At 36.9% G+C, this 16,726-nt stretch overlaps 2 long non-coding RNA genes across 3 annotated transcripts in view; one reads left to right on the forward strand and one right to left on the reverse strand.

Moving 5' to 3' along the window:
- Positions 1-16,726, forward strand: part of LOC103465996 (uncharacterized) — a 73,583-nt gene that overhangs the window by 24,065 nt on the left and 32,792 nt on the right. The gene's annotated exons all lie outside the window — the stretch shown is intronic.
- Positions 14,254-15,301, reverse strand: LOC103465995 (uncharacterized). The gene is made up of 3 exons (XR_533900.1): positions 15,211-15,301; positions 15,023-15,128; positions 14,254-14,577 (listed from the first exon to the last, which is right to left on the reverse strand). It is a non-coding gene; the product is annotated as an uncharacterized LOC103465995 (long non-coding RNA).

The following is a 16,726-nucleotide window of genomic DNA, read 5'->3' on the forward strand; positions in this document are numbered from 1 at the left end:
CTGTAAAATGTAGTGGAGTAAAAGTAGAAAGTATCCATTATTAAATCTACTTAAGTAAAGTACAGATACACAAAAATTGTACTTAAGTACAGTAACGAAGTACTTGTACTTCGTTACTTCCCACCACTGGTCCTCTGTCACCTTTATCAGCAGTTAAAACTGTTTAATCCATTGTTAACATGTCTTAACCTGTTTTTCCAAGCCGCCTTTGAACGCAACATGAGCGCTACAACGCTCGCGCTGGGTTTACACCTGTGTGGCAGTGAAGGAGACCTGATGCTGCTGTGCAGAGCTACGCAGGTGTGTGTTAGAATCATGGCAGCAAACCAGCAAAACGCAAATAACTTTTCACAGTTTTTCCGCCAAACTAACCGACTGAGTTGAGTAAAGCTGTTGGATGCAGGTAAAGTTAGCTAAAAGATGACTAGCTAGCTAATATCAATACAGCACCTTAAGCTTAACAAGTAGCCTGTAGGCTACTGATGTTGTTGTCTGTGCTCAGCTACGTACATTCATTTTGCCCCCCAAAAAGTCGAACCCCCCCCCCTCGCGTCGTTCAACCAGACAGCCATTTCTAATCCATAGGGGGCCCAGAAAATGTTTGGAAATCACTGGGGAGGGGGGGCACAGAAGAAAAAGTTTGGGAACCACTGCTCTAAACAATGAGATGACTAGGAAAACCCAGATGATGATGTCACAGCTCTGATCCACTGACAGGATAAGAGTTAATTTGGAGACACACTTATGAATGTATTTTAAGCCCACATCTGGAWYAAAGAGTTTTTTTTGTTTTTGTTTTTTTTTTTTTTGCTTGACACATTTGAAAAGTTAAAAGAAATCAGTCAAGATATCAGGAAGCGACTTGTGAAGCTACATAGTCTTTTTGCTCATGCTTCGATGAACCAGACTTGGTTTGGTGTGATTTAACTTCAGACGGTGAGAAAACAATTGCAGGCATCTTTCTATTCCATGTATGTAAATATATGGTTTCAACTCTGTCTTTCAAGCTCCCCCAAGCAGATTTAATGTTTGCACCCGGTCAGATTAAAAGTTGAATTAAAAAAAAAAAAAAAGACAAGCCTACATTTCTTTTTATTTATTTATTTATTTATTTTTTTAAGTCCCAAGAACCTTGAATCTTCACCAGCGTGTGTAGACTGTAATCACAAATTTTGTTTCACTTGTTTTTGGACATACATTTTCTAGGTGACACATGTGATTTATGATTTTACAACTGGACATTCTCACTACAGTTAGACAAATATATTGATTAAAGCTAGGCTGTGACATGAACCATTTTTTACGCCAGCATACAAACTAAAGTAGCAGATCCAAAGTCAGTCTCATGCCTAAATTAGAGCACTTAGTAGCAACACATTGTAAACGAGCCTTAATGAGTTTCAGCAGCCTTTATTTTCTGCACTATTAGACAGCCCTATGGCAGTGCAGAGATATCTGCCGCTCCTGCTGGGGCTAATATCCTCTAACCGTCATGATGACACTGCCACCGGGCATTGAAGCTCACAGGTAATTGCATGTGCTCAAGACACACAAACAAACCTAAGTATGTATGCACAAGTCACGCAGGAGACATTGCACAGGTGGAACAAAGTGCTCTTTACAGATTACAACAGAATTATACTTTTGATAGCCTTTGACCACCAGATATGTGCTGGGGAAAACTAGCACTGCCCATCACCCTGAACATGCTGCTCCCATTCTGGACCATATAAGTGGCAGTATCATCATAAGGGAATGCTTTTATTAATTAAGGACATTTTTCAGGCACAGTGGATTGAAAAAAATGGATTAAGCTAAAGACCAGCAACACAACCTATTTTAGACAGAGACGGACTTTCACTGTCCAGCAGAAAATCAATCCTAAATACACAACCATAGTTACAATGGTTAGATCAAAACTCATTTGTTATAAAGGCAGATTTAAAGTCTAGGCCTAACTCCTAATGAAAATTTGTTGCAATCCTTGAAAATTGCAGCTTAAGGTTGCTTCCAATCTGACTTAACTTGAGCCAAAACTTTCATTCGCTACAGCTACAAAAGGGTATGGTACCCTAAAACAGTTAGAGCTTTAATCGCAGCAAAATGCAACTAAATATTGACTTGAGTGGTGAAACAGAAATGCGATCTACAGTTTCAAGATCTTATTCATAAGAAAAATTTAAAATCAATTCATATTTTACTTTAACTTTGTTTTCTCACATAAGATCCCAATAAAACACACTGATGGCAATAGGTAGTGCGACAAAATGTGAAGAGATTTAAGGGATATGAATAGTTTTATAAGACGGTGGCAGCTTATTATATACTTTGTTAAATGCATTAAATGCTAATACATTTTAATAAAACACTCCCTTTCCTGAAGGAGATTCACAATTTTTTAAGTGGAACATAATTTCTAGTGTGTGTGTGTGTGTGTGTGTGTGTGTGTGTGTGTGTGCGTGTGTTTGTATGTGTGCATTTATACAACATTAATAATCTCATGACTCATCTGAATACTTAATCTCCCTTTCCAAAACAGCTAAAATCATCATCCATAAAAAAAATAAAAAACACACTAATAAAAAACCCCATCATGCTCATATTTGCAAATTTGTCAGTCCCCTAACAACGTTTGCCAGGAAGTCATGGAGATGAGTTATCCGAATGTGGGACGGCATCAATTAATCATGCGATATTAAATAGAGTGACAGATACTCATATCAGCATTTACATAAACAGAGTATAAGTCGAAACATTGTAGCTTAAAGTATTGATGATGCTAAGAAGTCAATTTACGCTTTTTACTTCCTGTCATCTTCTTTTTATTCATACTAGCACTTATGAAGTAAGCATAGAATTAACTTTTTAGATTATTGTAATAAAACTGATTGCTGGCGATGCTTGAAGGTTTTCTTTAATGCTTCTTGTTTCATGGTTTGTAGTGGTTATGAAGTTAAAACTGCACTAAATTATGTTCACGTTCACCAATAGCTTCTCAAATGTAACCTGGTTTTAGAATACTTTTCTTTTTGTTTCCAGAGAACTGTCTGGACAGCACAAAAGGCTTGTTTCTCTAGATTCAACACAAAATATGACACTTTTATTAGACTGCAAAAACTAAGAGCTGGCAAACATTAAATTATGGATTTTTGTCCGTATGTGACCATCTGAAGTGCCATTGGCATTCAGGCAAACAGCTGCTTGGTTGGCGAGATTAACTGGTTGAAATCTATGTGTACCGCAGATGTTTCTGAAGTGTAGGTGGTTGTGTCGATTCTTATAAATTTCATTTGACAAGTAAGTTTCTATTGTCCCAAATGACAATTATGTTTCAGATTACTACACTGCAGCACTTAATGTTCTCTGAGAACTTAACCAGATCAATTAGTGATGCACCATATCCTGTTCACATCCAAGTATGCCAGAGTAAAACAATTAAAACTGCAAGGATGCATGGAAACCAGGGTGTCTGAAGGCCATTAAGTCATTAAATTGATTGGTGCAATTTAAGGCTCTAAATATGACACAAAGAGTAACTAAAGAGTACCTAAGTAATTAAGCCCCAAATCAACTTTTTATGCAGGTAAGCTGTCTAAATATGTCCTTAATATCAATATATTTCTGTGCAAATTTGTGTACAATATTCTCCAATATTTGGCCTAAAACTGTGTTAGTGCTGACTTTCATGCATTGAACGGTGGCTACTGCAATACAATTTTTGCTACTGCAATAAAATGTGGTTGATGTATATATCACAGCCCGTGCGTTCGGGTATACGACCATCTCACTCAGCTTCAGTGGCAATTGGAATAGCCAGCATGGTGAGCGTTGATTGATCAGCATCTTTCTGTGCTAATCAGATCACTCTTAACATCGACACACTGCAGGAACCATGCCAGCAGTCAGGGCATCCTTAAATTTGTTGGAAGAAACAATAATTGGTATAAAAACCTTGCTGTGTGAACTTGGCATCAGTTAGCAAAGAGGCCATCCCTACATATATCAGACATGCTTGGACACAACAAAATAGTTTCAAGATTTCTTCAAAATATCTACTTCAGTCTCTAAATATTTCAAAATTTCAAGTTGAACCAAGTTCAACCTTCCCTCCTAGTTTTCTTGTGTTCCTGAGATCACATTTCAAACTTTTCTCCGAAACAAAGAGGAAGAATAAATCATCCACAAAAGTTAATTGTTGTTTTCTAAGAGACTAATACTTTGCATTCTCCGAACTGTTAGAAATGAATTTCATTTCCTGCAATTTTCAGTCTCATAAAACGTTTAATATACAGCATGAGGGAGATATGAAAAGTAATAAAGCAGTTGTTCCTTTTAAACCTTTTATTTAAGGCTTTCAGGAATTAAGTAGTACTTTTGGATCAGTTTTACGGCAACTTGAGTTCTATTTCAATCTTTTTCTGACAACTGTCAGTCTTTGAAATAACCAACAAAACCAGGACAAGATCTACATAATTTAAAAGCTCATTCTCAGATATTTAAAAAAGGCAACACAGTGTCAAAGCGATAAAAATTCTTTCTAGTGAGTTATTCTTAAGAGCTTCATAGATCTTACAATTATACAATCTGATCCTTACAGAATTAAATTCAGCATGTATTGTTTATTCCCTGGTTTTGCATGTAATCACGTTATTAAAGAATACAACATTTACATTTAAGTTTATCCACAGTTAATATTTACATTTTAAGAAATGTCAAATCTTTCTCAATTTCAAAATGACAAAAAAAAAAAAAAAAGATTGACATCACTGGACCACTGCTTGCATGAGTGAGAGTCTGCTTTAGCAAATACTTTCATCCTACAAAGCCATTTTGAGTGACCTTTGAAAAGGTAGTTCTGCAGATTATGTTTCTCTTCTGTCGTTTAATGGCTGTTCCATATTTGTGAATTAATCCTGGATATATTTTATAGAAAGGAGTCTATGTGTAGATGATGGTTACATGCTGGAGGAATTACAGCGACTGTAATAAGGTGGTTAAGGAAGTAATAAATGTTGCATTAGTACAACTGAATGCACCATAATCTGAGGGTATTTTCACATCTTAGTACTAATCTTCTTAGAGGAAAAGCAAACAAAAAGCCATTCTTAGCCATGGAAGTAGRAATGTTYAGCTTCAGATGTTGATTTTGTTGTCTGTTTWGATGTGAAGATTTAGTTTCTCTCTGACCTTTTTTTTAGGAATTCTTTAGCCATCATAGCACCATCAGATTGGCACAGGAACTGTCAGTCATTCTGAAGCAACCTTTGGCTAAATGATAATGTATTACAAAAAGGCATTGTCAAAAGGATTATAAGATGTTAATTTTAAGTACTGAATGGCTGTATATTTACAAATGCAGCTTGCATGATGGATTTACATAAGAATTTTGACTCAGAGACTATTGTGTTGCACATACAGTATGTCTAAATTCTAATGTTTTATCTTTTGTCTTAGTACAAGTGGAGAGGAAAAGAAACAAACAGGCATTCATTTCTTGCTGGAATCTCGATCCCTGGTCCACTTCCTATTTCTGGTTTTCCTTCTGTCACACTGCAGCTAATGGAAAACACCTGTGCCATTAGTGAGTGGTCATTTCTGGCTCGGGTAAAAGCTTCAACTTCACAACTAAACATGAATAAAATCAAAAAYGACTCAAAAACCAAATAAACATGAAACACATCAAACTTAACTAAACCCAAAGAGAGAGAGAGAGAAAAAAAGCAAAATATGCATGTTACCCAAATGATCACCTTTCTACATATATAAACATACTGAATTTAATTGAATTATAGCTGTTAATAATTACTTGATCCTTTATCTGTCGTTTGGTTTCATCAACATTATTATTTCTATTTAAAATAGGCTGTTTGAATCGAAAACAGCCTGGGACTGCCCTTGTGTTGATTGTGGATTAGTTTGCCTTTCGTTATTTTGCAATGGAGTGTTTAGAAAGTCTCATATGGCCATATGTATATTTTTGCATTTGCTCAGTTTCTTCTTCACCTTTCTTTCATTTCTTTTTGCCGTTACCTCAGCTCTCCTCACTCCCACCTCTTCTCTCCTCCTTGCTGAGTCGAGGGCAGGGTAGGGGGAACTGTCTCCTCTTTGAGAGACGAGCAGTTTGATCTCAGAAAAGTATGGGGAATCTGGATAGCATACCTTGCTTTGCTTGAGGGAATCTGGCTTTATGTATGTGACTGTGCAGACGCCCACATGTGTGTCTACATTAGATTCTAGAAGAAGATAAAAGCTGSTACCTCGACACTGCTCAGCTGTGCTAAGTAAAGCTACAGGAATAGTTTACAATTTTCAGCTGCACAGCGGCAGCTTTGACTTCATAAATCTATCAAACTGCTGTCGTGATGAGTCACATACATCACATGTCCTCACCTTATTACCCACAAAAATCCACCTTCTATGACTGCATGGGWGTTTTTACTTGGACCTTTTTGTTAGGTGGTGGAATGAAATCCAGTGAGAGATAACAGCAGTAAATCATGACATCACAGCTTGGAAGGACAAAAGATAAAGAGAAGATCACGCCTGAAGATTTCTGTGCCATAATTTCTTTTCACTTCAGTTTAGCTACAGAAATTGTTCAGCTTTTCAGCTTTCCGAGAAGCAGAATAAATCAAATGCAATGTTTGTCCTTGAATTTTTCTTTAAAAAAAAAAAAAAAAGCCATTTTGTTTTCAGATACATGACCTCAGTATTTGATCAACTCTCATTATTTCCTGCTGTTATGCATCGTTCTGAAAACCTCACTTCCCACACATTTTCAAATGCTATTAGATAACCAATAAGTTTTGTCTCACGGAAATATGTATTTCTAAATGTGTGTAGCTTTTAGACTAGTCAGTGATTTTTTTTATTATTTTTTTTTCCCTAAGGCTTGTGTATGTGTGTGTGTGTGTGTGTGTGTGTGTGTGTGTGTGTGTGTGTGTGTGTGTGTGTGTGTGTGTGTGTCTTGCTGCCGTTATCATTTATTCCTGTGCATTTGGTACAGGAGTAGGTGATGTGTGATAGAAGTGCACTAAGCATCAAGCCAAGAGTTGCATGTTGCTGGATGGATGTGTTGTCAGATGAAGCAGACAGAAAGTGGGAGACAAACAGAGAGACGAAGTTGAGAGACAGCATTGAACTGAAGTAACCCTCCTACAGTGTCTCACACTTTGAATTTAACAAGGATTTACCTGAAGTTTAACTTTCTTTGTGTTGCAACCTGAACTTTTTCAGAATATTGAAGCTGTTTCAAGGTAGAAATGCAAGTTACTTTCTGCAGCTTTACTATTTGAGATAAACACCTCTGTCAGAGGCTGCACGATATATTTACTGAGCAGTGAATTGTTACAGTGCGATGCTTGAATGACAGTTATCTATCATTTTTCTTTGATAGAAGCTGTCCCGTTTGTCTATATTTTCAAGTGCTCAAGATTCCATGAAAGTCAAAATCTTTCAGTGGACATGCCAGGGAATTTTCTGCCATGCCAGGGAATTCTTTTCATTCTCCTGCTTAGCTACAGGAGATTCAATGTGAAGGTATACATGAATTATGTGCCTATAATTTTCCGTATGGAATAATTTTTCCTCCAGTCAGGGCTGTAGGTTAACTTTWTGCACTGTTTTCACTGGTCTGCCTAACTTGTATTCTTAGTTTGGTATGCCCACATTTTTGACTTCATTGCATATATTACTGCAGTTTTGTAGGTTCACTTTTATAAACTACCATCCATAAATGAAATATTTACTTATAAATGATAATCAATCCATCCATCCATTTTCTTTCACCCTTGTCCCTCAGTGGGGTCGGGAGGGTTGCTGGTGCCCATCYCCAGCYAACGTTCCGGGTGAGAGGCGGGGTCCACCCTGGACAGGTCGCCAGTCTGTCGCAGGGCAACACAGAGACACACAGGACACACAACCATGCACACATAGACTCACACCTAGGGGCAATTTGGAGAGGCCAATTAACCTGACATGTTTTTGGATTGTGGGAGGAAACCGGAGAACCCGGAGAAAACCCACGCACGCACAGGGAGAACATGCAAACTCCATGCAGRAAGACCCCAGGCCGGGAATTGAACCCAGAACCTTCTTGCTGCAAGGCAACAGCTCTACCAACTGCGCCACTGTGCAGCCCATAATCAATCCAGTAAACATCAATTTATTTACTTAAAGCAGAAGTTTACAACACAGGTAACTTACCGAAAAGTGTTTAAATATAAACTTAACTTCTCATATTTTGTAACATAATAATTTCAAACTTCCACGTTTTATTTTTTTCTGGATTTATTTGTTGCTGATCAACATGTAGTAATGCATTATGGTTTAGTGGAAGAAAAATTATAAATAGCAGCCAAATGTTTTAAATAAAAACTGGAAGAAGTGTGATTTSTTCAGTTAGACTTACTTAGATAAAAATGGTTATAAAATGACAAAACATGAATAAGCTTATGCATGCCAATAATTTAGCAAGATGCTCTGCATGAAAGCGAAACATCCAACATGATCCATTCTCATATCGGTGGCAGAAATGTTTCATTTCTTTAAATTTGAATTCACTTTAATGCAGTTTTAGAAATGTCAGAACACTTTTCAAGGCATGATACAGAGTGACAGCAGCTTCAACCAGTCCAAATCTGACTTATTGGTCCAAGTTCTGCTTTGACTCCTCAACCGAAGGGAAATAAACTTGTAAAAATTGTATTCTTTATCCCTTTATAATAAGTACAAAAAATGAATACAACAAAATCCTTTTTCCAGTTGAATGTAAGCATTTCATACTTTTCTAAAAATAAGTAATGCACTATTCTCCAAACTAACAAATAAAAGTCAGCCGATGAGTGTACTTTTCTGTTGAGCTGATTTACTCTCCCGCTCAGCTCCATGCACCTTTCATACGCAGTRGGGCTTCTTTGCATAGCCTTGATCCATGACTGAAGGCTGACTTCACTCTACTGTGTCAGAGCTTAAGGTGTCACGCAGTCACTTTCTTTATCTAATTTTACCTCACATTCTGCTCCTTCTTTTGTACAGGCATCTAACTCTTTTTAAACTTGAAGCATATGTCATTCACAGTGGACTAACCTCACCTTGAAATGACAAATGATCAGTTTTGCCTCATGCCACTGATTGCCATGCAAAAGACATTTCACAAGCTCAGCAGTAAATTTCATTTACATTCAGCAGTCAGGACTCTGATCTTTTCATAAAAGTACAGCAGCTCTGGTTATGTATCTGTAATGATAATCAGAGGAAAGGAGAGGGAAGTCTCTTCATATCGTTCCTTGTCCGGTGTTATTTGGCAAYCTRGGGCGCACCATTTAACACACCCCTACTTAAGTGTTCACAAAATAGTGCACAGGTGTGCTCTATTTTTAGCTGAGTGTTTTTCCTGTTTGGGTTCTGCTAAAAGGTAGTGAAAATGAACACATACACAATGACACCCAATCACACACACCATTAAAGGAAGCCGCTTATACATTCTAATAGAGTTACTTTATCTGTCTCTCTGAGTGCTGTTTTTTTTTTCACTTTTTTTTATACAGTTTTGTTCAATTGGCTGGATGCTGACATACGGACAGCTACAGTGGATGGGGATGAGGTACATGAATAAATACCACCAGTTTATCACTAGCAGCATGCGGTCCTGTTTATAGGCAGTCTGAGGGAATTCAAATTGACTCCACTCTGGCTCTGACTCCAGGTTTCTATTGTTAGACCTAAAAAGATTGAGTACCTTTCTCTTCCCCCTTCACGCTACTGACTACATTTTTCTGGTTTCTCCGCTCGTCAGACTTCCCAACTTTCTGTTCATAAAAAGATGTTGAATGAAATTTGTTCAGAGAAACAGACTTTAACACTTTACAGTCACGATAAAAACCAAAAAGTAATGTTTTACTTACAAAAGCATTACTTACCATAACTCATGATCATCCAGTTCATTAATAAATAGAAAAACGTATAATTTGCTTTGACAAGTGACAATGTCAAATTAAGTTGTCGAATATGCAATAAGAATATAAAAAAATCTGTTAATTTTTGGAATGTCCTCTTGTGGATCTCCCATGATTTTAATTGCACACACACGTTGCAATTAACTTAAAACTGAGTTTACTTTTGGTTCATGCTTTGTCCTGTGCACCATGTTCTACGATTGTCCCCTGACATGGTCTTGAATGTTATTATTGCCTGGCTTTTGTTGGTGAATGCTTTGAGTCTTATCTTTAGTTTGGAGTCTGTTCTTTTGTGCATTGCAGCTGGGATTGAGTCATTTGTTTGCTTTTCTTCTGTTTGTTTAGTTGGTGTTTATTTCTTGCTTTATTTTCAGGGACTTTTCCATGGCTCATGTCCCTCCTGTTCAGTTCGTAAAGTTTGAATTATTCTTTGTAGATTTCTGTTTGACTCTGTTATTGGTCATTTACGATGATGTCCTGAGCTACCATCATCTTAACTCACCTCATATAATGCTAATGCTAATAATAATTTCTTTATTTTATCATTTCTGGCAGTCTCTCTTTTGATATACAGTCGTGTTTTCTGTCGGTTTTATCCTCAGCTCAATTCGTTTTTCTTTTTTATTCAAATTCCTTTTCCCTGATTTTGTTTTAGCTGTTGATTTTCAGTTTAAAAAAAAACTTTTTTCTGTCACCGATTCATCTCAAGTCTGTTTAGTCAGAGTATTTGGGCAATCTTCCACAGTATTTGCAAAGTCTTTGCAACAGAGCATCCATACAGTCACCTACTAATCTGCCTCATAAACTACACTATCTATTGATTGGAATACGGAGCTCATATTCACCACATCATAGAATAGAATAGACTTCCTTGGTGGTGAAATTCAGGTGTACAAGCAGCAATGTGACAGTATGAAAATATGAATGAAAAGACTGTACAGGGAAGGAAAATATAAAGAAAAACAATAGACATTTGTTATAAATAGAATGGATAACTCATTGCAATGTTAAACAAACTGTTCGAGCTTTGTGTTCTACCTGGCATTTAAGCGATGCTCAATTGCATTGGTGTTAGTTTATTTATAAAACAATCATAGACAAGCCCCTYTTAGCTTTTCACATAACTCAACATTTCCAGCAGCTGAAGTTATGCTCTGGCAAGTTCTGAACCGCAGTTTCCCCAAAGGTCTAAACCTGCTGTGGTCAGTTCTTAATCCGGCTTCATGTCCCTAATTTGTCCCAAATACTAGAATAAGCTAGAAAAAATTCTGACATGTTATATGTACATCCTATTGTCTACCTTCAAAAACATTTTAACAATGAGTGCTTMTGATCGGTGGAGCTGAATGTATAACATTGAGGCATGGATGAGTGTCATATATCTCTGAATGCATGGCATTCATTATGTATTATGTTTTCTGTGTGTGTTTTTTTAACTGACTTTTCTAATATGATTGAGTGTATTTGCTTCATAAAATAAATATAAAAAAGGGGCATGTGATTACATATTACAATGACAAACACATAACTYAGATGTTGAGAAGCTACTGACTATTTGGGAACAACGGCTGAGTAAAATCAAGTGGTTTTTGTCTCTCCATGTTGAGCAGTGCAAATGAAAACACTTCAAAATGCTTAAGTCCAGAGCCAAATGGAACCTTTTATGTCTTGAAAGGTTCATTTCATCCACTATTTTATGAATGGCTGTTAGAAAGGCTTAAAGGCTTTAACATCTAAATCCAATACACACAGGTGAAAAATGGATGATCTCTTGTTTCTTTTTTTTCTTGTGACCAGAGAGCAGTGAGATGTTAAAGTATTGACAAAATTGAAAGAACAATGTATTGTCAAAAGTAGAGTACTTGGCCATCATAAATGAGAGAAGACAAAAAATAAGGGATAGACATGATCACAGGAGGATGAAATTTGTATGAATAAATCTAAATCTAAAAAAAAAGAAAAAAAAAAACATCCACAGTAAAAATCTCAAACATGTTTGTGGTAAAATGTAATTAAAATTGTGGATTTTATAGGGTAAAAAGTGACATCCAGTTTTTTTCCCCCCTCCTTATTGGACAGAAATAGGGAAACTCCGAAATGACATTGTCATGACTAAGTGACAAAAATGGCTTGAACCCAAAAGAGGCACTGTCCTGTATAGGCTGTTTCACATTAAGAATTTATTCCAGAATATCTATTAATCTGCACAATAGCCTGCACAAGTCAAATATTTATTAGCTCTGATTAGGAAATTCATATTTTAGATGTGACTGTGTCTCATTCTTCTCAGCTCATAAATATTCACATCATTCCTGATGATAACTCCAGAACATGTGAGACGAGACAGATTTTCTCTGTCAAAGATTAGCCTGTCCAGGCAAGTAACATATCTTTAAAAGTTTGTTTGAACTTTATTTCACTGCATGTAGGGAAAATTGCTGGTTGAATATTTGGGACACTTGTTTACATTTAGTTTAATTTGCAGTCCTGGTGGGTTGGAATATGTTTGCTTTTACATTGTGTTCTACCTAAACTAATGGCAGTTTCTGTGTGTTTATAATGGAGATCAGAAGTGTACATATACTCGCCACCTACTGGTTAACTGGACGGGTAGAGGAGGAAAAAGGTGGGTAACAATTTTAATCTGTAGGGGATTTGTTAGTGTGAACAAACTCCATGCTAGTAGCATGTTGTCTTTAGAGGCTACAGACACCTCCAATTGTGTGCTGCACAGGTCATGGGGACTTTCTCTTTCGCTGTATTGAAAATCTCCTAAGACACTCCACCACACAAACACGCAGAAAAAGCAAAGTGATGTGGCGTTTCTCCCTGCTGCTCTATCTCAGTATTAAAACTACCCTTAGAAGCAGAGTAGTAGAACATGATTTTGCAAAATACATAAAACATTTCACATGTATCAACCAATCAACAGCCGAAGGGCTGGTGGGGGATGTTAGAAATTTGTGGATTGAAAGCAAAAGAGAATTCAGAGTGTTGTCCAGGCCACCATGTGTCCAGTGGGTTTAATGAGCCGCTCTACACACCGAGACAGGCACACAACACTGAACTTCAGGTGTCAGCTGTTGTAGCTCTTTGGTCTCTCATATGCAATTAATAAACCATTCCTGGTAAGTTTTACAAAGCTTTTGTGTTTTCACCTGGTTAACTTCATCWTCAATTTACACTTGTAGAATTATTGTTTGCCTTATTGAGAACTTTACCTGACTGCCCTTTAGATTTGTTCTCTGCTTTTGCTGCGAGGGAAAGTGTTTGACCTGTAATAAGCTAATCCGTGTGCAGCCTTGGTGAGAGACGGTGTTCTCTCAGGCTGAACCATCACTGCAAAGTCGCCCCTCACTTAATGACTTTGCGCTTCATGGAAAAACCCGACCAAGAGAGATTACATATTAAAAAAAAAGGCAGAGAGAGAAAGAAGGACAGAAAAAAGACAAAAAAAAAAGCAATGCAGGGAGAAAGAGTGAGGGGTGAGCAGCGGAGCATGTCAGGTCTACTAAGGCTGTGTAAATTGCTTCGGACTGGTGTTGATCTTGATTACTGATTGCTCTTGCGACTGTTCTGTCCAGCAAGTCCTCCAACCTGAACTAGGAAGGAGATTGTTTTCCATTCCCTCTTTGATTTGACCCAAAGACATCCGATGGCATGTATTAAACTTTTACATTTTTGGTTAAATGTCTTGACATGATAAATATTTACAGTCTGTAGAAGCTATATAAATCAGGTCCAGTAAAGAGAGATTTAGATTTTTCTTTCTTGTATACAAGAGCCAATTACTTCAGAAATCAGAAAGATAAACACATTTTACTGTACAATGTTTGTTTCTCAAGTAAAAAAAACAAAAAATAAAAACATGTAGGATGCCTTACTTCTTGTAGTTAATTGTTCCAGTGGGGAAATTAAATTCATTATTATATTGGAAAATTATTTTCTGAACTTTTGTGTGTGAAATGGTGCCTCCCATTTGTCTCTTCATAGATTTTACACTATAGAATAATTTGTAAACCCTTTGACAGCTGATGATTTACAGTAATTGTGTGTCATGTGGTCAGTGTCTTCTGTATAAGATGATACTGTATTTCTGATATTGGGATTTTGCCCAAACTACTGTTAGAACTACAGTAAATGGAAACAATGTGTAAATTAGAGTCTTTAGAAATATTTATTAAAATATATTGTAAATCTGATTTAAGGACTTAAAAGTATTTATCTTCATAATTTGCTAGAACATTAACTACCAAAAGAAACAGCTGTATAGTGGAAACGATATGGACAGGAAACATTAAGTACATGAAGCCATTAGAACACAATCAGGATTAAATGATAGCACTTGAGTATGCTTTCATGTTGCATGTCGTCTTTATAGATTTTTCAGTAATACTTGCTGCATATTCATGAATTGGTCAATTTAGCTTACAACATATTCAAAAGTTATTTTATTAGTATTTTTATTAGGATAAGAAACAAACAGATTGATGCCAAAGGTGACCAGATGGTGGCAAACTATTGGATTGTAGCCACAGCTGCCCTGAGACATTCTGAAAGAGGTGAGGCTGCCATGCACTGGCACCACTGGACTGTCTGACCATCAAGCCGGGTAAAGTGTCTGGACAAAACGAAAGAGACAAGCAGATTGAGGGATCGTACTGGCAACTCACCAATTACAGGATAAACTCCCATCACCGTTGCTCCCAAAGTAATCAGTTTTACACTTCCTGCTTGTTCCTTGTAAATTGATTTCTTGGCAGCAAGTCAACCATGACAACACTGAAAGTTTACACTTTAAATTGCGGCACACCAAGATTTTGAAGAGAGGTTATAATCCGTTTGTGCTACACAGATAAATAATAAAACAATTTGACGTTTCTCTTTCAGCAACTCAATTTCTGAAAGTTACATTAATGATACATCGGCATATATGACTTTAATAAATATAACTTGTGATATTAACTTCTATTTGTCTGTTTGCAAAAGCAATCTGTTCTTAAACAGATGAACCAACCTTAACAAATATTCTGTGTACTAAAAATGAGCAGTAAAGTGGTACTTACTCAGTTATCAGTCCCAAAATGTGGTTAGTTGTGGATGGTCCATATGCAGACAATGGGCATATGGCTCATCCATATCTCTGCATCAAATATCGCTGATATCATATCTCTGATATGATCCATATGCAGACAAAGGGCATCAGAAGTGGAGCAAAAAAAAAAAAAGTTTAATAAAACAAAATGCAACTAACTAAAAGAAAGTAGAAGGTCCACAATCCAGAGAAAATAACAGAAGATAGTAAAACAAAAACAAAAATCTGGACCAAGATGAGCTGTATTTAGCAGATGAACCAATAAAGAACAATGAAAACCAGTGTCATATCTCCACTCTCAACGGAAGAGCAGAGCATGACATTGAATCCAGGTGAGGTAATCAGGAAATTAGGAACAGCTGTGGAACAGAGCCGAGCAGGGAGATTAAGGAAAGATTAATAATTAACACAAACAAAGCTGGATTACACCCAAAGAAAGTAGAAACCAAGCGGGGAAAGACTAAAAGTTATGCAGGAGAATTACAGCCAAGTGCACAAAGAACAATAATAAACTATCTGCAAATGAATGAACAAAACTAACAGCAATAAACAACTGAATATGGCAATACATTTTCTAATAATAATTCATCCAGAAATAATTAGAGGAACTTAAAAGAAAACAAAAACATTTGTGTTTCAGTTTACTCTATTCTAATTTCAAATCACACCTAAGACAAGCAAAAATAATTATTAAATCTAGCTAAATAACACTACAAAGATGTAACTGTGGTGAGAAATTGTGTCAGATGAGAGCGTGGAACCCCTTTTGATGCAAATGTCTTTCTGAACCTGAAAGCTAACCAAAGCCAGGTCTAATTTCAATATCAGATGCGTAGGTCCAGAAACAATGCATGTATTATGCAGGCAGGTGTTGTTCAAATAAAAGGTAGATCAAAATACTGAAAGYTCTGTAAAATGCAGTCCTTATTAAGCAAATTAAATAAGTATTTCTTTTTTGCCTCATCATTCCTTACCCTCTTTCTTCTTCTCTGCCAATTACAGGCTGAGTGGAATCAGTTTTGTCTCTCTGCAATCTCTCGTCCTGTGACCCCTAAACTCATTCTCATGCTAAACTACTTTTCATTTGCTAACGATGTGGCAAGACTTCAGTCAGCAACTCTGAATATGCAAACGGGGTTCCAAAGGTAGAACAGGTTTTATGGAGATGCGCATCCATCGCCGTCGCTTCCACTTACACGCTCTTCTCCCTTTCTGATGACCGCGCGCTCCATGTGTACAGTAACAGTATTTTTTGTGAGTTCATTTACTTTAATTGTGTTTGTATGTGCTGTTTGTGTGTGTGTGTTCGTCTGCGTGCTAACCTCTCATTTAGTCACCCCTCATTTGGTCATTATGTCCACTAATGCAGAGTATGCATGGCTCTACTCATAATCACACTTCTCTGATATGCAAAACAAGCTCTCAACTGCACCTGGCATACAGACACACACTTCTCATCAGCAGCAGACTCCTCTCTCTAATTTGCTTCCTGTTGAAATGTAATTGGAAACTACTCATTCAGACAAAGTGCAAAGGGGTTTTTTGCTCAATGTGGCTGTGTATATTTGTATGGAACAAAGCCTTTATTCAGCAACAAGACACAACAGGGAATTGGAAACAGAAAACAGGCTACAGATGGAGATAATAGAGTTGTTACAGGTGTGTTAAATTTTGC

This window comes from Poecilia reticulata, linkage group LG6, assembly GCF_000633615.1.
Source record: "Poecilia reticulata strain Guanapo linkage group LG6, Guppy_female_1.0+MT, whole genome shotgun sequence".
Lineage (NCBI taxonomy): Eukaryota > Metazoa > Chordata > Actinopteri > Cyprinodontiformes > Poeciliidae > Poecilia > Poecilia reticulata.